The sequence below is a fragment of the Mesocricetus auratus genome, unplaced genomic scaffold, assembly GCF_017639785.1.
Source record: "Mesocricetus auratus isolate SY011 unplaced genomic scaffold, BCM_Maur_2.0 Super-Scaffold_100014, whole genome shotgun sequence".
In the NCBI taxonomy this organism is placed as follows: domain Eukaryota; kingdom Metazoa; phylum Chordata; class Mammalia; order Rodentia; family Cricetidae; genus Mesocricetus; species Mesocricetus auratus.
This window is the reverse complement of record NW_024429197.1, coordinates 22,065,936-22,091,619: the sequence shown is the minus strand read 5'-3', so window position 1 is coordinate 22,091,619 and position 25,684 is coordinate 22,065,936. Positions and strand designations below refer to the sequence as shown.

Genomic DNA, 25,684 nt, shown 5'->3' with positions numbered 1-25,684 from the left:
ACCCATTTAACACTTGGACAGGAACAGAACAAAGTTTCCTTGCCAACCCTGATGAAGTAATGGGGCCAAAAAGAAAATACTCTGAAATAGAGGCCTGGCTGGAATAAACCGGAATTGGGAATTTCTGGCCATTTGAAGACACCCTCGTCCCAACAAAAGATGGAAATAAAGGTTCTTACACAGACTAACCATGAATATTAATGTTCTAGATCTGGTGCCTGAACCAAGTTCCTCATTAAGATGGGCATCGTCAGAGAGCTGTGAGCAGGCAGGATCTGGGATGCTGGGTGGCTCGTGGAGGATGCACTTTGCATTGAAAATGAGAAGGCAGGTAGATGGGGAGGCGGAGAATATGTTTGAGATCTGTTACATGGTGGTGCATGATCATCAGGAAATGGGAGCCTGACAGAGAAAGGTAATGAATCATTTATTCTGAGGAGTAAAAGCTAAAGCATCCTCGGAAGACTACTCCATTCCTAAGAGGCTCCCCTGCATGACAGTCCTCCTTGGTCTGCCTCGATCACCCTGAATAGCCAGGGTTAGGACTCTTGTCTACCCTACACAGTCTGAATAGAGAAGGAACTGGCTTGGCACAGAACAGATACATTTAGAGCACGTTGGATTGAGGGCCTGGGGACATGGCTTGGTGGGCAAAGTGCAAGCATGAGACCCGAGTTCAGATCTGCAGAACCCACATAAAGTCTTAGTAGTCCTACGGTACGGTGGGAGTTTGAGACAAGAGAACCTTGGTTGCTCACAGACCAGCCAGAGCTGACATAAGCAGTGGTGAATGCCAGAAAATCCTGTCTCAAACAGGGGGGAAGGCGAGGATGGACACAGACTGTTCTCTGACCTCCTCATGTGCACTGTCATGCATGTTCCTGTAGACGGACACCTATGCACACATTATAAATAAAAGCTTTGATTTGCATTTCCCTGATGGCTAAGGATGTTGAGCACTCTCTTAAGTGTCTTTCAGCCATTTTAGATTCCTCTATTGAGAATTCTCTATTTAGATCTGTACCCCATTTTTTAATTGGATTATTTGGTGTTTTGGTGACTTACTTCTTGAGTTCTTTGCATATTTTTAAGATCAGTCCTCTGTCAGATGTGGGGTTGGTGGAGATCTTTTCCCATTCTTTAGGCTGCCATTTTGTCTTGCTGACTGTGTCTTTTGCCTTACAGAAGCTTCTCAGTTTCAGGAGGTCCCATTTATTAATTGTGGATCTCAGTGTCTGTGCTACTGGTGTTATGTTCAGGAAGTGGTCTCCTGTACCAATGCATTCAAGGGTATTTCCCACTTTCTCTTCTAAGAGGTGTCATCTTACACCTGTCAGAATGGCTAAAATCAAAAACACCAATGACAGTTTATGCTGGAGAGGGTGTGGAGAAAGGGAAACACTCCTCCATTGCTGGTGGGAATGCAAACTTGTACAGCCACTCTGGAAATCAGTATGGTGGTTTCTCAGAAAAATGGGAATCAGTTTACCTCAAGATCCAGCAATTCCAATGTTAGGCATAAACCCAAAGGATACTCATTCATACGACAAGGACATCTGTTCAAACTATGTTCATGCAGCATAATTTGTAATAGCCAGAACCTGGAAGCAACCTAGATGCCCCTCAATGGAAGAATGGATAAAGAAAATGTACATTTATACATTGGAGTACTACTGGGGGGGGCGACAATGACATCTTAAAATTCACAGGCAAATGGATGGAACTAAAAAAAATCATCCTGCGTGAGGTAATCTAGACCCAGAAAGACAGTACTCACTCGTAAGAGAATATCAGATGTAAAGCAAAGGATAACCAGGCTATAATCCTCAGCCCCAGAGAAGCTAGGTAACAAGGAGGACCCTAAGAGGGACCCATGGATCTCCCTGGGAAGAAAGGATAGATGAGATGTCCTAGGTAAGCTGGGGTCAGTGGAGAAGGGGCTGAGGGATGGAAACATAAGGGATCAGGATGGTTGAGTTGGTAGTGGGACGGAGGGGAGGGTAATGAAAGAGATATCTTGATAGAAGGGGTCATTATGGGGTTAGGGAAGAACCTGGTGCCAGGGAAACTCCCAGGAACCCAAAAGGATGACCTCCTAGCAGTAGTGGAGAGGTTGCCTGAATTGGCCTTCCCCGGTAATCTAGTTGTCATCATAGAGCCTTCATTCAGTACCTGATGGGAGCAGATGCAGGGATCCACAGCTTGTATATGTGAATGCTTGGTCACTAGGGAGTGACACTATTAGGTGTGTCCTTGCTGGAGTAGGTGTGACCTTGTTGGAGGAAGTGTGTCACTTGGTGTGGGCTTTGAGCTTCAAATGCTCAAGCCAAGCCTCCAGTCTCTCTCTTTCTCTCTTCCTGCTGCCTTCAGATCTGGATGTAGAACTCTCAGCTACCTCTCCAGCACCATGTATGGCTGTATGTTGTCATGCTTCTTGCCAAGATGACAGTGGGCTGAACCTCTGAATGTGAGCCAGCTCCAATTAAATCTTTCCTTTATAAGATTTGCCCTGGTCATGATGTCTCTTCACAGTTAAAGAAACCCCAACTAAGACACTCACCTTCCCAGGATGAGTCAGATTCCACAAGACATCTGTGAAGGCAAACAGTGGGGGTATTCCAGAAGCTCTCCCACTCCTGCCGTCACCAGGATTCCACAGTCTCTACACAGAAATTACACTCATGATCACACGGAGATCATTATTCTCCGGCTTAAGTAGGATAGGGTATCATTAAAAGCACAGATACTATGAGTATATAAACCTAAATAGTATGCTTTAAAATGGAGACACACACACACACAAACACACACACACATAAACACACACACACACACACACACACACACACACACACACACACACACACGACATGGTTGGATTCTGGATCCAGTTAGTGAGTTTGAGTATGTCTTGTCACATCTAGCTATGTAACATTTGGGAAATCACTTAACTTCTCTGTGCCCTGGTTTCTTCATCTGAGAAACTGTTTACTTCATGAGCTTGGTGTAAGGATCAGTGAAGAACCATATGCAAAATTCCTAGAGCAGCTGTATACAGTAAGTACCAACTAATGTGACCTCTTAATAGCCTACCAAAGATGATAGGCCCCAGGGGAGATGCAGCAGGTGGTGAGTGTTGCTTCATGTTACAAGGTTGTGCACTGTTTAATTGCTGAAGGTTGAACACTGAAGCTGTCTTAGTTGTAGGACTCTGAGTCAGATGGAGTCTTGTTGAGAGAGGATGGTGTGTTTCCCCAGGCATGCTGCTAATATATATTAGTGCGATTTTTCATTTCTTGAATCACAGACTCTTAAGCACTGGAAAAAGGCTCACAATCCATCTTGGTCTGAATAGAGAAGGAACTGGCTTGCTCAAGGTTGCCCCGTGATTATTTGTGGCCTGGCCTCTAATTGCTAGGGCAGCAATCTGCCTGCTCATCACCATAGTTACTGTAACATAGTGCCTGGTGATACATTTTACATCCACATCTGTAATGTTGAGAGTTATATCCACATGCATGGGCATGGAGGTGCAGACAGCATGTTGGTCCTGCGAGAAGACACAGGCATTTCATTGCTATGCACCTTGTTTTCTTCTTTGAAGGGAGGAGGGGAAGCTGTGTCCAGGCAGTGGGCTCCTACCTACAACTGACAAAAAGAGCTTGGGTGGATCTGAGCCATCAAGAATTCAGAGGAAGGTCACCAGACAGCTGGAAATGTGAGGGGGAGTGGGCAAACTTGGAAAATCCCAGTTAAGGCCAGTAGTGAGGTGGCTGCAGGGAAAGCTGTCCCCAGACTTGCACAAAGTTGCTGCCACTGGGTTCTGACCCTTGGTGGCTTGGCTGCTCTGAGCGCCTTTCCCCCTGAATCTTTTCTTCACTCCTATTGGTCCAGAGCCTCCGTACAAGTATCCCTGAAGCTTAGCTGGGCCAGACATTTGAGAGCCAGGGTGAGGGGAGCAGAGATGATGATAGGATGGGGAGACAAGTCACCCAAGAATAGCCGAGAGCTACAGAGGAGAGTCTGTCCCTTTGTGTCCTTTTGAGATGGGATAGCGTTTGAATGCTGGGTAATTAAAAGTAAACAGTGAGAAAGAGTTCTGCCCATCAGGAAAATTCTAAGTTGGTCTATTGCCAACTGCTCAGCCTTCACACCTTCCTGGAGTCAGTGTCTGTGCTGTCTGCCTGCCCTCCTCATGCCCTCTGAGAGGAGAAGACGCACCAAGCAAGACCGCGGGGTCAAAAGATTTTCCCCTTCTGTTTACCTCTGTCACTACCAGGGTCACCCCCAAGACCCCAAGTGTCTTCTAAATGCTTACTATTGCTTTATTGTGATTAAAGGCTACATGACATAGAAGTCACCATTTTGGTCATTTTAGACTGTGTTATTCAGTGCCATTTAGTTGACTTACAGTGTCTTGGGACCATTGCCAATGTGTTATTCCAGAATGCTTCCACCACCCTAAAACAAAATCTGCACCCAAAAAGCACTCACTTGCTCCTGGGTACCCTGGAAGCCAGTCTTTTGCATCATTCTATCTCTATGAATAGGCCTGTTCTAGAAATGTCACACAAATGCAACTGGACATGGAACTGCCTTACTGTTATGTCCCCTCCCTTACCGCACCTGCTATGGGTACTCTGTGACCCATCTCCGCTCTATTTGGCACCTCATATAGCACAGGTCAGGGAGTTAGCCTGGTTCCTAGGCTCTTCCCTGAGGCTTAGAGGTGAGGGGGAGGTGGTGAAGCCATCAGGAGACTAAGGGAATACCCAGACAGGGCGGGGGATGGCTCAGTCAATAAACTGCTGGCCTTGCAAACATGAGGAATTGAGTTAGATTCCCAGAACTCAAGTTAAAAAAATTGTTGCCACAGTAGTGTGCGCTCCTGGCCATGATGAGGTAGAGACAGGGTTGATCCCTCAGGACTTGTTGGATAGCTAGCCTATCAATCTGGCCAGTGAGGAAAAAAGGCAGACAGCACTTGAGGGATGACATCCAAGGTTGTCCTCTGGCTTCCACCCCAACACACATGTCCCTTCCAAAAGAGTCCCTGGATGGACAAGTAACTGGGGAGTCATTGTGTGATTAATCACTGAGCAGGAGGTGGTTATGGAAATTTTCAAGTGAGCTTTACCAGAATGGTGGTGAGTCACGTGGATGGGCAGAAGGTAAAAACAGACTCAGGCTGTACCGCTGGCCTCTGCATGTCCTGCCTTCTCCACTCCCCCCTCCATCATGGAGGAAGACACTGAGGAAGTTCCTGGTCTACTGAGGCTGAGGTAGTGAGCAGGTGCACCACAGGGCCTTCCTTCCTTTCCCTGCGGTCTCGCAACAGCTTAACTAGAAAGAACACAGGTTAGGGGCTGTGCAGGCAGCCAAGATAGTAATTTTAGACAGGAAGACAGGACATTGCAGAGACCCCTGAGGACAACAGCTTAAAGAATCTGTAGGTGTGGGGTGGAGAGATGGCTTAGCAGTTAAGACTACTTGCTGTTCTTGCAGAGGACCTGGATTTGATTCCCAGCACTTATACGGTGGCTTCTATCTTCCTTATCACCAACTCCAGGGGATCCAATAACCTCTCCTGGCCTCTGCAGGAACCAGGCATGCTCGCGGTGAACATGCACGTACACAGGCAAAACATTCATACACATGAAACAAACAAACAGGTACTTGGTTCTCACTGGACAGTTCTCTGGAGAGAGTCAGGCCAGTGGGCAGCTCTGCCTCTCACTATCACCCAGGCTTCAAAGCTGACACAGTCAGTCTCTTCACCTTCAGCAGAAGGTTTCTGAGGGGTCGTGTCACTCAGGAGGCTCAGCTGGTGGGCTGTGAAGTGGCCCTGTACCAGCCAAGGCTGAGCTCACAGAGGGAGGCTGTGTCAGCTCTGCAGCGCAGTCAGTCTCCTCCAGGGCAGCTCTCCTCTGCCATTCACTACCAGGTGTGGAAGGTCTCAGGAACTCCTCAGGTTCTGATGCCACCTCCCTGACCCTATTGTATATCAGCAACTCAGTGTCCAGGGATAGCCCTTGCAGAGATCTCTGCAATGTTCTCAACAAGGACCCAGACATTTGGGGATAATGGTCCAGCTGAGGTGCTTGTTAGAGAAAAAAGGCGAGTTTAGAGAGAGTGGTAAAAGAGAAAAGCCAGGAGGTCGGAGACTGGAGACCGTTGCAACCATACTTCTCTTATGCTAAGTGCTCCTTTATGTCTGCTTTATAGGGAGAATACTGATTGTAGTCAACCTTGAAATTTAGGTTCCAGCTCGGCCACTTGAAATAGTACCATTGTCGAGGATGCTTTCATCTGCTTGAGCATGGGGTAAGGTTTTCATCTTAAATGAAAACAAACCTGGAAACTGAAGGCGTAGAGAGTGGGCTGGACTGACCACTGCAGGTTTGACTCCTGTGTTGATTTTTCCCCTCTGCACATGCTATCTCTGGGCAGCTGATCCCATAGGCTCAGCCATTAGAACTTCTGTCAGGGTGAGCTTTTCATTTGCATCAGCCAACCACAGGCTGCTGCTAGAAACTGGAGAGTGGGAACCAGGAGAGCCCTGGGAGCAGGCTGAGGCTGGGTCTTAGTCATCTTCCTCTGGGAGGGGATGGATTTACACTGTTGCTGGTTATTCAGAGCCATGTCTCCCTTGCAGCGGTCTGTTATTAACTCTTCCTCATCTTCCCCTTCTTCTTCCTCCTCTTCCTCCTCCTCCTCTTCTTTTTCTCCTCCTCCTCCTCCTCCTCCTCCTCCTCCTCCTCTTCTTCTTCTTCTTCTTCTTCTTCTTCTTCTTCTTCTTCTCCTCCTCCTCCTCCTCCTCCTCCTCCTCCTCCTCTTCTTTTCCTCCTCCTTTTTCTCCTTCTTCGTCTTCCTCCTCCTTTCTTTTCTTCTTTCTTCTTCCACTTCCTCTTCCTATTCCTCCTCCTCCTCCTCCTTTGGCTTTTCGAGACAGGGTTTCTTTGCTCTGTAGACCAGACTGGCCTCAAACTCACAGAGATCTGCCTGGCTCTGCCTCCTGAGTGCTGGGATTAAAGATGTGCACCACCATCAGTGGCTTCATTTGGGTCGTATCCGGCAAATTGTCCGGATGGAACCAGATTTCCCCCACCTCAAACACCTGAACAACTCCAGTAAAATGAGTGTCCCACTCACTGCAGAGCACAGAGGCTGTCTTTGGCATCCAACAACTCAAAACTGGGCTGAGGACCTGGCATTTCCAGGAATTATATGAGGCCAGAACAGAAGACAGCCAGTTAGCTCTGTGCTCCTGTTTCTCTATTTCTAGGAAAGCAACCAGGAGTCATTTCACCTTACCTCTTCCAAGTGTCATTGCCCAGCGTCTGCTGGCAAGCCCCTCCCCTGCAATGCTGGGCACCAATGATGACTGCATGTGTATATGTATTATTTTACCAGGGCCGGGTATCCAGGGCGGGCAGGTGTGAGAAACTGTTTCCAAAAAATTACTAGTGTGATTTTGGCAGACAATTTATGCCAAAGCAGGCTTCTATGAAACTTAATCCCATTTATTTATTTATTGATTCATTTATTTGTTTATTTAGGTTTTTTGAGACAGGGTTTCTCTGTAGCTTTGGAGGCTGTCCTGGAACTTGCTCTATAGACCAGGCTGGCCTCAAACTCACAGAGATCCACCTGCCTCTGCCTCCTGAGTGCTAGGACGCAAGGTGTGCACCACCACTGCCCGGCCATAATCCCTTTTATTAAGTTACTGTTGGCCACTAAATAACCTCCGCAGTCTCTTTCCTCTGTGTCCCATTGATATTGATAAACTCACTGTGCTCTGGAGTTACTGTCACTGAAGGTGGCAGGTGTTGGGAGTGCAGATGTGAAAGGATGATGACAAGGTCAAGCTCAGGGTTCGGAGGTCAGATCCCAGGGGTTTGGTTGGGGGAGAAGGCAGAAAGAGAGCTCAGGATAGACTCAGGATTCAAGGAAGAGCTCCAAGGCCTGAGGGTGCCAGTGACAATTTTTATTCCCTCTCTAAAGCAGGGCCATCTTCTCTGCATCCTTCCTAGGCCACTGTCCCTTGTCCCCAACTATTCTGAATGTGTAGGGACAAGTGGCTAAAGTACAGGGCGGGGTGGTGACAGAGATTACAGTAATTCCTTGTGCAGATTAAGTATTTCCGCATGTCTCTAGCCTTAGCAATCTTTCCTTAAACTATACAGTGTGGTTTTCCTTAATGCTTACTGTAGAGACAATGTTTTTAAATTCTTATCAGCGAGTTTACACTTCTGAGATATGTAAGCTGTGAGAACTGGTAGAATCCTTAGACTTATTCCAATTACCTGGATTTCATTAATATGACAATAGAACCTAGCGTTTTACCACTAGAGCTGTCAACATTATGGACAGAAAGTTAAGCCCTAATAAAGGATGTATTGCTTGTATGGCGGAAGCGTATAGAGGCATCAGCTTCAGGTATGGCTTGACCTAGCTGCTAACTGCTCATCCAAAGCTTTGGGTCTTTCTCATGGTCTCATTCTGTCTTTCTCAGTATTCTTCGACCCCTAGGAAACTAGCCTCTATTCTTGTAGCCTCAGGTGGCCTCTCTGATTCCATATCTTACATCACCGATAGGAGTGACAGCAGACAGAGGGAATATTTCTCTGTCAGAGTCTTTCAAACATTATTTCCATCTCATTGCCTTGACCCAGTTTCCTGTTGGACATTCTACTAACTCGCATGGCAGGGAAAATGAATAAAATGGCTTTAACCAGACTAGGTATCCAGCAAGGATGAGTGGATGAAGAAAAAGTAGTGTGCATATACCATAGAGTTTAACTCAGCATAAAGAAAGATATAATTATGACATCTGCAGGAAAAAATGGATGGACCTGGAGATCATCACATTAAGTGAACTAAGTCAGACTCATAAAGCCATATGTCACATTTCCCTCATTATTTAATATATTGGTACTTTCTGTGTATGCAACATGAAAGTAGAAAGGGAACTTTGTAGAGGGAAAAAGTGTCTAGAAGGAGTGATGGGGCAATAAGGGAAGGCAATTGTGGAGACAAACACTTGTAACATTGCAAGCTGTCTCTGTGCAGAATGTAGATTAAAATCTATCTAGCTATCATTTGTTTATCTACCTATCTATAATATATCTTTGATAATTATCTATGTGTCTATCATCTATTATCTGTTTATATCATCTACCTAGCATCTATTTTCTACCTAGTATATAATGTGTTTATTATCTTTTTACTTATCACATCCACCCACCCGTCCGTCCGTCCGTCCGTCCGTTCCGTCCGTCCGTCCGTCCGTCCATCCATCCATCCATCCATCCATCCATCTATCTATCTATCTGGCCTGAAGTCATAAGAGGGACCATTAAGGGTAGAATGCAGAGCAAGAGAGAAGTAATGAGTGGCAAATATGCAATGACACATACATATGAAAATAGCATAACAAAGTCCTAAAACTATAAAATTAAAAATAATTAACTCAAAAATTGCTTTTTAAGATTGAGACTGGAAAGATGGCTCTGGGGATAAGAGCAATTATTGCTTTTACAGAGGACCTAGGTTTGATTCCCAGCACCCACATGGTGGTTCATAACCAATTATAACTCTAGTTCCAGGGAAACTGATGACATCTTCTGACCTCTGTAGGCGCACACACAGTACACATAAATACATATAGGCAAAGCACTCACTCATACACATAAGATAAAACAAGTTTTAAGAGTTTTTAAATGGCTTCAAGACAGTCAGGCCTAATTCTTGAAATTTGAGGTGAGGTGAATAACAATAAAGCCATGTGGGTCATGGGTTCTGTTTCCAGCATCCACCTGCCTGTAACGTCACACACAGTGCTCATATACACATCTAGCTAAACTCTCAAATGCATAAAATAAAAATAAATAAATCTAAAAGAACTATATGCGGGAGGGTTGGAGAGATAGCTCAGTAGTTAATAGTACTTGCTGTTCTTACAGAGGACTTTGGTTTAATTTAATTCTCAGCACCCACATGGCCATTCATTACTGCAACTCTTGTTCCAGGCACTTTGGACTGTGGCTTTAGCAGCCTGTAGGTGACCAGAAGGCTGAGCACAGAGCAATGAATCCCCAACTCTGTGAAGTAGTTTGCCAAGTGGCCTTGAGTGGACAAGACTCAGGGCTCTCTTCTCAAATAGATGGGGTCTGACTGATTTGATTCCTGAGATGATCTCAGAGAATATTTTCTATTTTTTTATCCATGTATCTGTACTTGCAAGTGTTCATTGCAAAGTCAATGGGCCTCTATCACCTGCTCAGGTGTTGATGGGAGGGGTGTCTCTCCCATGCCCATGCCACCAAATGGCAGAGGGGTGGGGTTAGGTCTCCCGTGTTCCTGTTCTTGGCAAGGTTCACTTGCTCCCCAATCCATAGGGTCAGCTCTACTGTGATGCCTGTGATGCCCAGGCACACCTCAAGTACTGCTTGCCAGAAACTATCCACACCCATTTTAGAGACAGGGCTTTCACTAGCCCAGAGCTTGGCAAGTAGATGAGGCTTGTTGCTCTGTGAGCCCCATGGATCCATTTGTCTCTGCCTCTCTTGTGCTGTGGTTACAAGTGTGTACGACTGTGCTCGGCTTTCTTACATGGGTTCTGGGGATTGAATTTAGGTCCTTGAGTATGCAAGCCAAACACCTTACCAACTGGGCCATCTCAACAGCTCCTTGGCTTCTTTTAAATGGTACTCTCTCCAGCAACAGCAGCTCTTTTGGTTATACATGCTCTTTTTCTGGAAATGTTGTATGCTTTTCCAAATCCATCTGTTTTGCTTTCTAATCCCAATTCTCACTGCAAAGCTGACTAGCACAGCAAATCAGCCAGCAATAGCCATGCCACTGTCTGAATGCTTTGCCACCTTAAGCTTCTTCTATCAGATAAACTAGTCTATTCCATAAAGTCTAAGGACATGAACAAAATGCAGACAAGTTCTGCCAGAGGGCAACATGAATGGCTTCTAGTCTAGCTCCTAACAGAGTCCTCACTCCCACCTGAACCTCATAAGCACGCCTTTACTGTCTCCATCCCTGATAGCATGGTGGTCTCTTGAGTTTCCACCATAATTTCCTATTAAGTTCCACTGATGACAATATTCTAGGCTTTTCCCACGCCTGCTCCCTGAAACATTCCCAACTCTTTCACAATAATTCCAATGTCTTCTGAACCACACCAAACCCCATTCCTCATTACCAACAATCTGTGTTAGTCAGTGTGATGGCTTGAATGAGAACTGCTTCTTAGGCTGAATACTAGGTTCACAGTTGGTGGGACCCTTTGGGAAGGATTAGGAGGTGTTAACTTATTGGAAGTGGTATGTCACTGGTGGCAAGCTTTGAGGTTTCGAAAGCTCAACCATTCCCAATTAGCTCTCTCTATCTGGTTCTTGTGGATCAAGATATTTGCCTACCTGCTGTCATATTCCCAGCCATGATGGTCATGGACTCACCCTCTGAAACCATAAGCCCCCAATAAATTCTTTCTTCTATAAGCTTCCTTGGTCACAGTGTCTTATCACAGTCAACAGAAAAATAACCAAGACCTTTCTACTGCTGACTAAACACTTGAGATAAACAGCTTAAAAGAGAAAATTTTCTTTTGGCTCATGGCTTGGGCCTGTCATGAGGCCAAACAACACTACTTGAGAGTGCATGGGAAACAAAACTACTTGGATCATGGTGGGCAGGGAGATTAAGAATGAGGGGCACAGGCAAGTCCCTCATTCTTAAAGTCTATACACTTTAGGGGCAAGTCCCCAGAGACCTTTACTTTCTTCTACAACTCCCGCTCACTGAAAGCGGCATCTATTTTCAATATCCCCATGAGCTGGAGACCAGGCCTTCAACCCAGGGCGTGTTTATTAAGTTCTGAACCATAATGAAGAAAACTCTACCTATTTAGTAGTCCCTTCTAAATCTCCCCTTCTCCGGCCCTGGAAAACTCTAGTCTGTTTCCTATTTCTATGAATTTGCCTGTTTTGGACGTTCCACACAAATAGAACCATACCCAGTAGAATCTTTTGTGTCTGGCATGCGTTTAAAGTTCATCCGTGTTTTACCATGCGTCAGAACATCATTCCTTTTTATTGCCAAACACTAGCTCATTGCATGAAGAAAACAAAATGTGCTTAACGGCCACCCATCAACCGACAGTTCTTCGTTTCCCCTTCTCTTGTTACCGTGCTGCTGGGAACATCTGCGTCTAAGTGTTTGATTCTCTTGAACATCTAACTAGGAGAGAATTGCTGGGTATCTATTGATTTTGTAGGGAGTCACATGATCTTGTTTACACACTGAGCTAGGGAGCCTGGGGAGGTGCTGCGAGCGAGCAAGGCTATTTCCTTCAGCGTCTCTCACTCTGATTGGCAGGATCCTATCACTCTAACCTTGCTTTACCGGGACACTTGCAGACCTAGGAGCGGATCCGAGTGTGGAGCTGGGCCCCTCCGCCTGACTCGTTTAGGGTCTCCTCTGGTCAGGTCTCTTCATGCAGACTCCTGCACTGCTCCTCCGGGTAGTTCAGGGCTCAAAACCAACCTAGCTGAGGAAGATGAGAGGCACCCAGCGCTCAGCTACAGGACCACCAGCACTGGTGTATGCACCAGTCTGAGCTTCCGCGCAAGCGCGGCTTCCCAACCCCCAGCGAGGAGGCGGGGAGTAGGTGGGGCCAGCGTCCCTCAGACCAATCGAAAGCGAGTGTCCCCGCCCTCGGAGCTGTGGACCGTGCTTGACCCCGGTCGCGGACCGGGAGGCGTGGCCCCAGAGGGGGCGTGGTTGCGGGCTGGAGGCGGGTCCTGGGGCTGTCAGTCGGCGCCCGCCGCCGCTGCTGCTCGCACGCCGGGCCTCCGGGGCCGCCTCAGCCCAGCACAGGTAAGGCCGCTGCGCTGTAGCGCCATCGCGTCCCTGGGGACCGCTGTCCGCGTCCTCGGGCCATGTCAGCGCCGCGCCGCCCAGGGGGCGGGCCCACGGCCTCCCCTCCCCCACGGCGCCCCTGCGACCCTGACTGTCCGCAGGGTAGCAGGGATGCGGGGTGGGGGCTTTGGTCTCACACCTGTCCCCACGGTGCGCTGGCGGGCAGTTAGAGTCCCGGCACAACCCCGGGCGGGGAAAGTTTGTTGACATCCGAGCGTCGCGGGGAGCGAGCTGCTGAGCCGCGGGGATGCGCCTTGGGCAGCGCGGCCGTGGCCTGGGTGGCCCGCGTGGCTCGGGTCCAGAAGTCCTGCTGAGAGCCGCGCGAGGTCCGAGGCTGCTGCGGGGCGCGGGTCTCCATGCTCTGCCCCCTCGTAATTTAGCGCTGACATTTAGACGCGGTGGGCGAATTTACTTAGCGTTTTCCTAACACCTCATGTTTGTGAGGTGTCTTGCCAGGCCTTATTAGTTAATTAACAAGGTGGGAAAAGCAAAATAGACCCTGATACGATGGCCAGTGCCTTTAGCAACTCCTTAAAATCCACTAAGAGCTACTGGCTGTGAGAGATGTTTCGGCTAAGGACAGCCCGACGTTTTCTGGTTGCACCCGAGGCTTAGGTACTCAGTGCAAGGCTGTCCCTAGGTATGGAGGCTCTAAGGTCTAAAGAAGGTTCTCCAGTTTTCTAAACATACGCAGAGGGGGAAATGGACGCCGAGGAAGCAGTTAAGGGAAAAACAGAGGTTCAAGTAAGTTTGTCTCTGTGTCAGCTTCCAGGTTACCCCTTCTGAGCAGAAAACCCATGCTCTTTCTCCTGCCTCTCCATCTTCCCAGGAGGGTTGTATCCACATGGGTAGGCACGACTGGTTCCCCTTTCAGTCTGAAGACCTCTTGTTACCTGTAGTCTTACAGACCCGCCTAGGGACATCCTCTCAAAAAGGCTTAATTAGCACTTTCATCTGCCCATTAAGCAGTGGACCTTGAAATCCTCTGTAATCAGGCGCTGTTGTAGTGCCGAATCTTTAATAATACCTAATTCATTTTAATAGTGTTTCTATAATAACCTTTCTATTAGTATGCCAGCCTTGCAACACCAGGACTTTGTGTTAGAAGCAGCAATTTACTAGAAATATTGTCACAGCAAAAACTCTCTAACAGATTTGCAACCCACGTTACTTAGATAATTACTGCTAGGGGGCATAAGTTATTTTTCTTTTTAATATTTGGTGCAATAGGTGTTACAGTGGTTTTGATCTCTGAGGACTTTCTGAAGTTGTTTGTCTCAGTAGAAATGGTATCAGCCACTATGAAACTTGATTTTTTTTTGGACAAAAATCACAAGTTCTAAGTTCTATATTCCACACTGATATCTTTTTGGGCAAGACTCTGAGCTAATAGTGTTTGGCTTTGCTTTGCTGACCTACATCAAAACGAAGATTTAAAAAATACATTTAAATGGGTGAAACGGTGTTTATAGCATATTTTATTAGTAAAAACTACCTGGTGCTGCTCTGAGTGCTTTACAGGGGTTCTGTTTAATCCCCATGATTTCCCTACTGAGAAGGTTCAACTATCACCCCCACATTTCAGACAAGGAGCCTGAAACCCAGTTGTTTAACTCAGGTGGGACAATGAAACAACAGATTGTAGCATTGGCAGCCTGAGTTCAGAATCCACCACCTTAACCAGTGTGTGTGTGTGGTCCTGCCTCTGCAGACTCCTCTTCCCACAGGTATTGATTTCTGCTTGCTGTTCACACAGTGTTACATTCTGCACCGCAGGGGGGAGGTGGGCGCTGCATGGTGTCACACAAGCACTGGGGTTCTTAGGCCACTCTCCATTTTGCCACCAGAATTCTGTGATTTGATGACAAAACATCATCCTCCTTCCTTCCATCTCTTCACCAATGGGACAGCAGTTAGGCCTCAGATGAGCCAGCTACCTTTAATCCTGGGAGCTGGAGAGATGAGTTAGTGCACAGAAGAGTTGTGTCCCCTCCCTTGAGCACACCATAAGATACAGTGGGAATAGTTAATATGTACATGTGTGAGGGATGAGAACTGGAAGACTATACAGTGGATTAAAGATGAGCCTTGTTCAAACATTGTTAAGTTTTACAAATTACACTTATTTATTGAGTGAGGGGGGTACAGAAAGAAGGGCCAAGGTTCTCTCCTTCCACCATATGGCTCCTAGGCATTGAACTTAGGTCATCAGGCTCAGTGGCAACTGCCTTAGAGCCATCACACTGGCCTACACTGTTACTTTTGTAATAATAATAACAACAATAACAATGATTATGATTATGATGATAAAAGCCAGAAAAGAGGTGATTCTGTGAAATTGGGATAGCATGTGTAGTTCTGTGTAAGGGGCATCTGTGAGGAACCCTTGGCATTGGCATCATTTTGCAGGAGACACATGATGGCAGGACCTAAATTGTAGGCCAATGGGTTCCTAGAATTATGGTATATAGGCGTGGGAGGATGTGGTAAAAGTAATTTAGGGAGCTGGGGAGATGGCTTAGTGGGTAAAGTAAATGCTGTACAAACATGAAGACCTGAGTTCAGATGCCCAGCACTCCCATAAAAACAGGATATGTGGCATGAGTCTGTAATCTTAGTACCACTGGAGTTTAGACAGGTGGATCCTGGGGCTTCCTGGGGCTAGCTGATATGGTGAGTTCCAGTGAGAACTGTATCTCAAAAAATTAGGTCGGCAGTGATAAATATACCAGACACCAACCTCAGATGTCCATACATGCATGCGTGGCCACACCTGTGCCCATACACATGCTTATGCAACCCCCATCCAAATCCATTGAGTTTAGCATTCTTGTTTGGCCCCCATTATATCCTGCTTGAACATTTCTGGGCTTCAGAAATCTATGCATCAGAGGATATAGGACTATGGGTTGGGAATATAGCTTAGTGATAAGACTGTTGCCTAGCATGCATGAGGCACCAAGCTCAATTTCTAGTGTCACAAAAGAATGGTCTGTCTGTCTGTCTGTCTATATCCAGTGATAGGGGTGGGAAATTGTGGTTTGTGCTCTTGAAAGACAGTCTGTCATCAATGTAAATAAAAAGGGGATTAAAAGAGAGATAGTAAGCCAGGGAGACATTAGGAAGCCAAGGCTAGAATCCAGGATGAGGTAATCTAGGCTGAGGCAGGCGATGGCATAGGATGGACCCAGGAGGAAATAGACTCCAGTTGACAAGCCATGCACACAGCAGCTGGCTACCCATACCATTAGACAGTCAGCATCTCCTAGGAATATGAGAGGACAAAGGCTTGCCAGAGCCTATGGGATGGCGTTGACAAGTCCAAGAAGTCATTTTGCATGTGTATCCCCAAAGTTATGTGAATGAGGCTAGTGAAAAGCCTCTACAAAAAATAGGTTTTCTTTCTCCACATGAAGGAGGGTACCATTTAGCTTGAGTGGGAAACTCCCTCTGTGCATGAAGAAACCTCGGTATCCCCCATGGGGGCTGCTGGGTCTGATGTTGGCTGGCTGTTGTACTTCTTGGCTAAGTTGACGCTGGTTATTCTAGCCTCTAAGGTGTGGAGGTGGTAGAGGGTAGGCCCTGAACCAGAGCAGCGGTCTCACTCCCCCATTTAATGATGGAGGAAGTAGGTGTGAAGAGCCTGGGGTGTAAAAGGCTATTATTTTGATGTTATTGCCCAGAGAGAGTCCAGATATGCCTGTTTTGAAGTGGAACCATTAGAACACATTGGCAATTCCTTTCTTCTGATTTGGTTGGAGAATGCTCTTGTGGGGGGCTCTATCCTCCAGTGACCTGTTAACCCTGTGCTGAAGAGCCAGTGTGCATCATGGGGTACGCTGGGAAAGCCGCCGGGAGTTTGTCTTTCCAGTTGAAACTCAGATTGTGTGGTGCTCTGAGAGGCTGGGTGAGATGTTTGAATGACCACACTGACTGGAAAACAGGATAATGTGGGGGAAGCAAATGAGATTTGCACAGGAAACCGCAAAGACAGAGAGGATACAGTAGGGAATGCTGAGTTCACTTTTCTCTTGGTGCTTTACATACTTTTGGCTTAGAATGCAGCATTTCTTAAATCTTCATATTTATAAATTTGTTGGTTGAAAAATATTGTCCAATTATGTGGGAGCAAACTGTATAAATCTCCCTTTCAATTCCCCCACTCCGTCCTCTCCTTCTTTTCCTCTTTCCTCTCTCTCTGCACAAACTTTGGTCTTCCTTTTTCAATCTGTTAGGCTGATGTTTCTCAACAACTTCTGATCTCTGCCACCCCCCCCAATTTGGTAATACCTAGAGACATGGTTGATTGTTACAGCCAGGGATGGTCTATATGCTTCCTAGCAGTTAGTGGGTAGAGACCAGAGATGCTGCTGACCATTCATGGTGCTGACACAGCACCATGTCTTTCCCACCACAAAGAACCATGCAGCCCAACATGTCATAGTCTGAAAGATAGAAAACTTCACGATGTGTGATTATGCAAATTCTCACCAGGAACAACTTGAGGTTAAGGGAAGAGGAAGGGGAAGAAAACCAAGTGTTCCTTTCTCTCTTTGGAGTGTCATATCTGACATCCAGAAAGAGACCCAGCTAAGTGAGCTGCTGGCTGCCACTGGGGAGCTCTCTCAAAAGCTCGATTGCTCAACTCAGTAGTTTGGAACAGGAAGTAGAGGTCCTTGTAGTGGCAAGAGGCTGGAGGGATGATTTGTGGAGAAGACGGTTTATATACTGAGAAGGGCAGCTGGGCCCTACCAGAATGATCTTTTAAAGTTTAGGGCATTTTTCAAAAGGTGTCTTGTTGAGGACACTGAGTGTGGTGCTTCGAAGATACAATCTCTGTTTGGCAATGCATGACCTTCTAGAAGGCCACGGATCTGAAGGCCTGTGAACATTCCAGATTGCCCCAAGAAGACAGCCAGCAGCATTGTTTTGTTTTTAGGTTGCACTTGTCCTTTCTCCACTTCCCTTTCACACTCCCCTTTTAATTACAGACAATGTTAAACAGATATAAAAACTGAGAAAATAGTGTAAACCCTGTCTGTATACTGTTCATCTTCAATGACCATCACTTCCTAATTGTGATCTTTATACCAGCTCTGACTGCCCCCCCTTCCTAGTGTTGAGGAATCAAACCATGGGCCTTGTACATAAAAGACAAGCTGTCCCCTTGAGCCATGTCCCTAGATTTTTTTTACCACCACTGCCCCACTTTTTCTTAAATGTGGACATAGAGTAAAAATCTGGTGGTCTCCAGCTTGGGCAGTCAAGGAGATAAGTAGTTTTAGATTCTTCAGTCTTCCTAGAAAAAACCCATGATGGGCATGCCACAGTTAGAAGAGCCATGAGGGCCTGCCTGTAATAAGAATAGAGTCAGTATATGGTAAATTAGGCATGGGGCTACGGGGTGGAGCCTAGCTCTTCCTGGTGAGTGAGCACAGGTTGTCAGAGACAGTTTATTTCTTTTGAACCCCCTGGCTAGAGAAGCTTACCTGGAATGCTCTCCTGGAAGAATCCCATGTCAGGATCTAGCCACAGAGGCTTATGTTTCTGGAGACAGCATAGATATGGTCTCCTTCCTGTTTCACTCTAGCATGCATGAGTGGAGAGTGCTGAGTGTTGAGGATAGCCTCTGGCTCCCATCTGATGGCTTTCCACAGAGCAGCTGCTCTCTAGAAGCATAAGCTAGAGAGGCAGACACTTCATAGTCTGAGAGGCCCTTTGTGACAGTCACTCCATCCTGGCATCTGGCAGCAGAGGAAGGCCTCCTTCTGCAGCCTCAGTAGCCCACTCCACACAGCGACAGCCAGCTCTGCAGTTTACCTTGCTTTCAAGCTTTCTGTTCCCAGCAGAGTCTCTCTAACGGGAAGAGTCATTGACCTAGGCCATCAGGGTCTTGGCATGCCTTTACTTGACCCAGTGTTGTGTTGTAATCTACATGTAAAAATGGCTTTAAGAGTTGAGAGAGTTCTTGAATAATCATTTAATTAATGTCTATGAATTTTAATTAGCATGGGTTTCTACACACCTTGACCTCCTAGACCAAGTTCATGAGCAACTATATTGGCATGTAGACCTGGGTCTCTGCAGAGCTGTGTTCCCCGTTCTTACTCTGTTTACTGAATGCATTTATCCTCTCCTTATTCCACAGAGGGTCAGGTGGCATTAGGTTGCCATGAACACTCTGTGTCATGTGATTGTTAGCGGTTCATGTCTTTCTGGGGGAAAGTGGCTCATTATCTGCTGAGTTTTTAGTGTCTAGTCTGTGCCAGGGTCACATGCCAACCTCTTTACTTATACTGACTCTATCCTTTAGATGTCTTCTAGGTGGGAATGAGTATTCCCATTTTATAGATGGGCAAACTGAGGAGGCTTTGAGAAGGCTCAGGGGGTAGCATTGGATGTACTACATGCTTTGACTATAAAGCCCAGGTGATTTCCACTCAGCCCATATCTCCTTCACAGCTCAAGTTGGTGGGAGACTGACAGGTTGGTGGGCGAGATTGAGGCAAGTGCTGTGAAGGGGGACTGAGGGTTATGGTTTACTGAAGTAATGAAAGAGGTCCCTGGGAAATACTGCTTTCGAGTGTGGTAAATTGCCTGTGTACTATTTTAGAGCTGACCATATAAAACAGAAGTTGCACAGGGGTAGAACTGAGTCAGGTTTGGTCAGCAGATGTGCTTTATTCAGTTGATATAGTTTTTCTTGCAAAATTGAATTAGTTGCCATCATGTAAAATGTGAAAGTGGGAGCCACGGCCTTTCTCAAAGCACCAGGCCCACAGTCCTTTGCAGCAGCATTTAGCAGCTGCTGTCTTTGGGTGTGACCAGGTCTTCCAAGTAGCTGCATTTTCCACCCTACCCTCTTCACCCATTTGCACTATCTGCCAGGACTCTCAAGGTGTCTGAGTGGGGCCACCCTGACACAAATGACACCTTCTCTCAGCTGTGGCAGAGAGCTACTGGAGGCTTGTTTGTATTTGAGTTGGAGTCTAAAGACTGCAGAGATGGTGCCCGACCTCAGCAGCACTAGATCTTGGAAAGCAGCAGGAGAGTTGTATTTGCTGAGGTAGAGAGTACGCTCTGACATGAAAAGCTTTATCCCATTGCTTGCAACACTGAGAACTGAGGATACAGAGAGCTTGAGGAAGAAACCCTCTGTATAAAGAGTGGCAGAGACATGCCACCATGTTTGTAGGAAGTACTGCATTTGTGGTGGAGGAGAAAAGGAGAGCCTTTGGGCTCAGAGGCAGCTCATCTGGAAGTATCCTGGGCACTGGCATGCCAGGAGGAACCTCATCCTAACACCATGGCTGGGTGGGAGAACAGTTTGTTCAGTAACAACGAAGAAAACAAATAGGAGACTTATGGTTCTGATGGAGGTAGGCTGGCCTGTTTGAATCAAAGCTCCAATGAAAATATTAAAATGCTGCATGCACTATTAAAACCAAAAAATGGTTTGATGAAAGCACCAGCAAGCCGAGAAGATGAAGAGGAGCAACTAGGCCGAAGCTTGGAGTAGAGTGGGGACTTAGGGAGCTGGGTGCACACAAGCATAGTCCAGTTAATTTTGCCCTCAGAACTGTTGTGGATCTGCTTACAGACTTTGGTTTTGCCAGTCTTGAAGGACAATGAACTCAGTAGTTAAAGATACCAACTGCATTTGAGTGGAACTCTTGAGGACAAAGATGAATCAGGAGCTGAAACCATGTCACCCCATTCCCTAGGGACAGATGAGAAGATTGCCTTGGTAATGAGCAGACAAGAAGGTGCCCTGGAGTCACTGGGCAGCTTTTCCACAGACTTCAAGGTGGTTTAAACTTGTCCAACTGTATAGAAGCCTAGACACCTGGGAAAATGAATGATCACTGTCCTCTAGAGGAAGGTATCTTTCCTTTCTTCCTTTCTTTTTAAAACTTTCTGGGGCTACTGAGCTGTATAATCAGAAGTAATCAGACATAAAAATCCTGTACATAGTGAGAAGATAGAAAAAGCAAACAACTGATAGGAACAAGTAGACCCACTGCTTCTTTATGTCTTATAAATACATAGAGAAAGAAGAACTTGAACTTATGTTTTGGGCAGATTATTAATGCCTTCAGCAAATGGGGAGCAGTTGAAAATGGTTTGGGATCAACAAATAGGCCAATGGATTGAAAAGAGTTCTCTGAAGAAGAAATGCAAATGGTCAAGAAATATTTTTTAAATATTTAACATCCTTAGGTATCAGGTAAATGTAAATTAATATTACTTTGAGATTCTTTCTCACCCAGGTTAGAATGGTTGTGATCATGTAAATGTGACAACAAATGTTGGTGAGGATGTGGGAGAAAGGAGAACTGTTACTCATTCATGAAGTGCAAATCAGTTGTTCTCAGCCTGTGGGTCGCAACCCCTTTGGGGGAGTTGAATGGCCCTTTCACAGGGGTCACCTAAGACCACCAGAAAACACAGATATTTCTATTATGATAACAGTAGCAAAATTATGGTTATGAAGTAGCAATGAAAATAATTTTATGGTTGGGGGTCACCACAACATGAGGAACTGGATTAAAGGGTCACAGCATTAGGAAGGTTGAGAACCTCTGGTATAAATGATGTGGCCACTGTGGAAATTAGTATGGAGGCTCTTTTTTAAAATTCTGAAAATAGCCAGATGGTGGTGGCACACTCCTTTAGTCTTAGCACTTGGGAGGAAGAGGCAGGCAGATCTCTGTGAGTTCGGGGCTAGTCTGGTCTACAGAGTGAGTGCCAGGATAGGCTTCAAAGCTACACAGAGAAACCCTATCTCAAAAAACCAAAAAAAAAAAGCCAAAAAAAACCAAACAAACAAAAAAACAGAACTACCATATGACCCAGCTATGCCATTCTTGGAATACACACAAAGGACTCTGTGTCCTACCATAGGATGCCTACTCATCCATGTTTATTGCTGCTCTGTTCACATTAAGGGAAGAGAATTATCGTTTTACATATGTGGAGCCTACAACACAGTGGAACGATATCTACGACTGAAATAGCTGACAAGGTAGAAATCTATGTGCAGAGACGACACTTTTCAGGAAAGATAGGAACATTTCCCACCACAGTGCTGAAGGCAATCTTATTGAGAGATTCCAGACACCAATGCTTAGGGTTTTTAAAGGAGCTAAATATGTGGGTTAGTGTTGATGTAGATGAACAATTAAATGGAAAAAAGAAATTTTATATTTTACAGTCTAAGTGAATAAAAAAACAGCAGGGAAGGGGCTTAGGATCCAGTAAGTTTTGAGAAGACTGAATAGAAATAGGGGACATGAGTGTCACCACAGAGGGATTTCTGGTTTACTCTGAAGATGATGACAAATAGAAAACAGTTCTGGACTGCTTGAAAATACTTTTTGCATAGCATACACAGGAGCACAGGGTCACACTTTAAAATGTCACTGGAAAACTGTGGGTGGGGGAGACTTGATGTGGACACTCAAGGAGGGTAACTTCATGGAGAGTAGAAAGAGGACGGGAGATTCCAGGCGAGGCACAAGAAGTAAGCATGGCTTGTAGGAGAGTAAGGTGTTAGGGATCCAGGCAGTATGACCAGAGTGAGAGGAGACAGATTAGTAGAATTTTTAAGGATAAATACGAGGGACAGAGTGATGGTTCCATGGTTAAGAGTGCATACTGATCTTGCAGAGGACTCAAGTTTGACTCCCAGTAGCCATATTGGGGTGGGGCTTACAGCTGCCTTTAACTCCAGCTCCAGGAGATCTTACACCCTCATTTAGTCTCCACAGGCACTGCATTCATGTGCACAAGCCCCCACACAGTCATATACATATATGCACATCTTTAAAAATAAAATATTTTTAGAAAGAATAAATATGATCAAATATCTTGGAATAATCTGGGAAAGAACAGTAGTGGTGTGAACACAAATGTCTGCCTAGTTTTCAACACCTTGTCCTCAGGGAAGGTAACTAAACCCAGGTGGTGTTGGTTCAGGATTCTGCTAGGTGTCTGTGGGTTTTACTGCCCAACAGAAACCATTGTTCTCCTAGCTGATGGACCCACCATTGTCATTTGGACCAAGGATAAAGAACATGCCACAGAGGGAACTGTGTCCAGATGACATCATTTGGGTCACATCTGGTTATCCTTTCATGTCATTTAGAAATAAAGAAACAAAAGTGATGCAAGAATAGACAGAAATATTGGGAGAACCAAGAATTCAAAGACTGATATAGACATGGGCATCCTATCATTTTAGATGCTCCCCCAGGGTTTGCTCTGGATTTCTAACCAGCTTCTAAAAATGAACCTCCCCAAGACTTGCGTTTTGGATATCTTATTCATTCCAAGTGAGTGTACCCAGTCTGTGCTGTGAACTATCTCCTTGAACATAGCTCTTAAGTTTTCATAGCTAATGTTCCTTGTTCTTTTGATATTAAGACCTATCTGTCAGCCTGTCCTGTAAGATTTCCCACTGGAATGTCTAGGACGATCTGAACTGTTCTCTATCAAACCCCCAGTTCTGAATCCCCTCTATCTGTGACCTACTTCTTTCTGTTTCAAGATCTCAGGCTCATAAACACCACCACCATCTACCCAGCTATACAGACCCCCTGACCTGGGCCTTAGTCTTCAGTCTTCTCTTTCCTGTACCCCCACATTTACACAATAACCAGTCCTGTATCTGACCACTTCTCCTTACCATTCTTAGCACAGCCAAGCAGTGCTGGCTTGGACTGTTGCTAGAGCTCCCTAACTGACCTCTTCATGTCCTCAAACAGTTGATTCTACATTTATGTTAAAGTAGTATTTAAAACATGTATCAGATAATGTTATTTTCCTGGTGGAAATGAATGTGCTTGTTTTCTTAAAAACAACAGTCAGTGTTCTCCTAATATGCTTGGGATGACCTAAATCTCTAATGTAGTTACAAGACCCCCTGCACTCCAACCCTGCCTGAATTCCAAGTTGTCTTCTATTTCACTTCTCTGCTTTGCTGCTGTCACACCTCTGCTGCCTTTGCTCTTCCTAGAATGTGAGTCTGTCTCTGCCTTGGGGGCTATGTGCTTCCTTTTTCTGTCTCTTTGTGGTTTATGTCACTCAAGTCTTTGATCAGATTAGACTTTGCCAAAGTGGCCTCGTCTAACTGTTCTGTCTCCAGCATCCCTTTCTTTTTCCACACTTTCCAGCATCCCTTTCTTCTTCCACACTCTCCAGCCTGCCCTGCTCCTTCCTTAAGAACACTTCTTTGTTGACTCCATGAAGCAAGAACACTGTCGTATTTAATGCTGTACCACTGGAATATTGCTTGCATTGTAGTTTGAGCCAATGAGGTTTTTGAATGACTGAGATAATTATATCATTTTTATAAGAGATTTATTATTCAAAATCTAAGGTTCTGAGGAAACTGGCTGGACTTACAGAAGATGTGCCCTTAATTTAAAAAATGTGTTTTGGGCTGACACATTTGAAAATTGTCAATTTAGATGGAGTAAACTAATTTTTTTGAAAAACCTGTTATGACAAAATAGCATATGAAGAAGTAGAAAGAATAAATAGCGATATTAAAGAATTGATTTCATTGTCAAAGATCTTCCCAGCTAACATCAGACAAATATGCAGATAAACTGCAGGTGATCTCCTATGATGCCATCTAGGCATTGGAAAAAAAGCCCGACACCAGTCTTGAGTACTCTTTCAGAGGGGAGATGGGGAGGGAGCATTTCACTGCCCATTCTCTTAAACAAACAAACAAACCTCACTCCAAAACCTGGCAGGAACATTACAGCAAAATGAAGTTGAAGGGAGTCAGTGAGATGGCTCAGTGGTTATGAGTGCTTGCTGCTTTACAGAGGAACTGAGTTCAGTTCTACATCAGGCATCTTACAGCTCCAGGAGGACCCTCTTATGCACTCCTCTCTACAGTTCAGGTACCTGTGTGTGTATGTGTGCACACATACACCATTTTTTTTAAGAAGAGAAGAAAGCTGAAGATCAAACTTTCATGGGTCTCTATTTAGAAATCTTAAAATATAACCAAATGAATTCAGTAGTATATAAAAAACAGTAAATCATAAGCAAGGGGGTAAGTTTCAGGAATTCAGGAGAAGTTTAACACTGAAAACAAATAAAGGTAATTTCCTCTAGTAATAGAATATAGTAGGAAAAACAATCATCTCAGTAGACATAAAAAGATTTGATGAAATTCAATATTATTCATGATTTTGTCTGAACCAAGGAATCTTAATCTGATAATGGGCTCATAAAATAAGCATCCTGTGATAATTTGAAATATTGAAAATTCTTCATTCTGAGATGTCTGATAGCTCCATTTTTTTTGAACATTGCATTTGAAATCTTGGTTGCTGTCCTAAGTCCAGACAAAACGTGAAGGCCCAGGGATTGGAAAACTTATTGCAGAGACAAACATGATTGTATACATAGAAAATCTAAAAGAATTTATAGATAAGTTATTGAACTTAATGTATGTTTAGCAAGGTATCTGGATGCAAGGTCACCCATTTGTACTTTGCCAGCCTTAGTAGCACATGCTAATAATTCTAACTGCTCAAGAGGCTGCCACAAGAAGGCCACTTGTGCTTGAGATTTCAAGGCCAGTTTGGGCAGCACAGCGAGACACTTTCTAAAAAACAAAGTAAAGCAATAATAGTAAGAAACTAACTTACAGGGGCTGGAGAGATGGCTCATCAGTTACGAGCACTGACTGCTCTTCTAGAGGACCCAGGTTTAATTTTCAGCACCTCCA

At 45.3% G+C, this 25,684-nt stretch overlaps 1 protein-coding gene across 2 annotated transcripts in view; it reads left to right on the top strand.

Annotated features, from left to right (window-relative positions):
- The first annotated feature begins 12,796 nt into the window (after nt 1-12,796).
- Hivep3 (HIVEP zinc finger 3) overlaps nt 12,797-25,684 on the top strand; it is a 411,053-nt gene continuing 398,165 nt past the window's right edge. Inside the window, exon 1 of one of the 2 annotated variants that reach the window (XM_040756759.1) lies at nt 12,797-12,891. The gene's annotated coding sequence lies outside the window, so the exon portion shown is untranslated. The remainder of the gene's footprint in view (nt 12,892-25,684) is intronic. The other variant, XM_005083921.4, reaches the window with a different exon arrangement.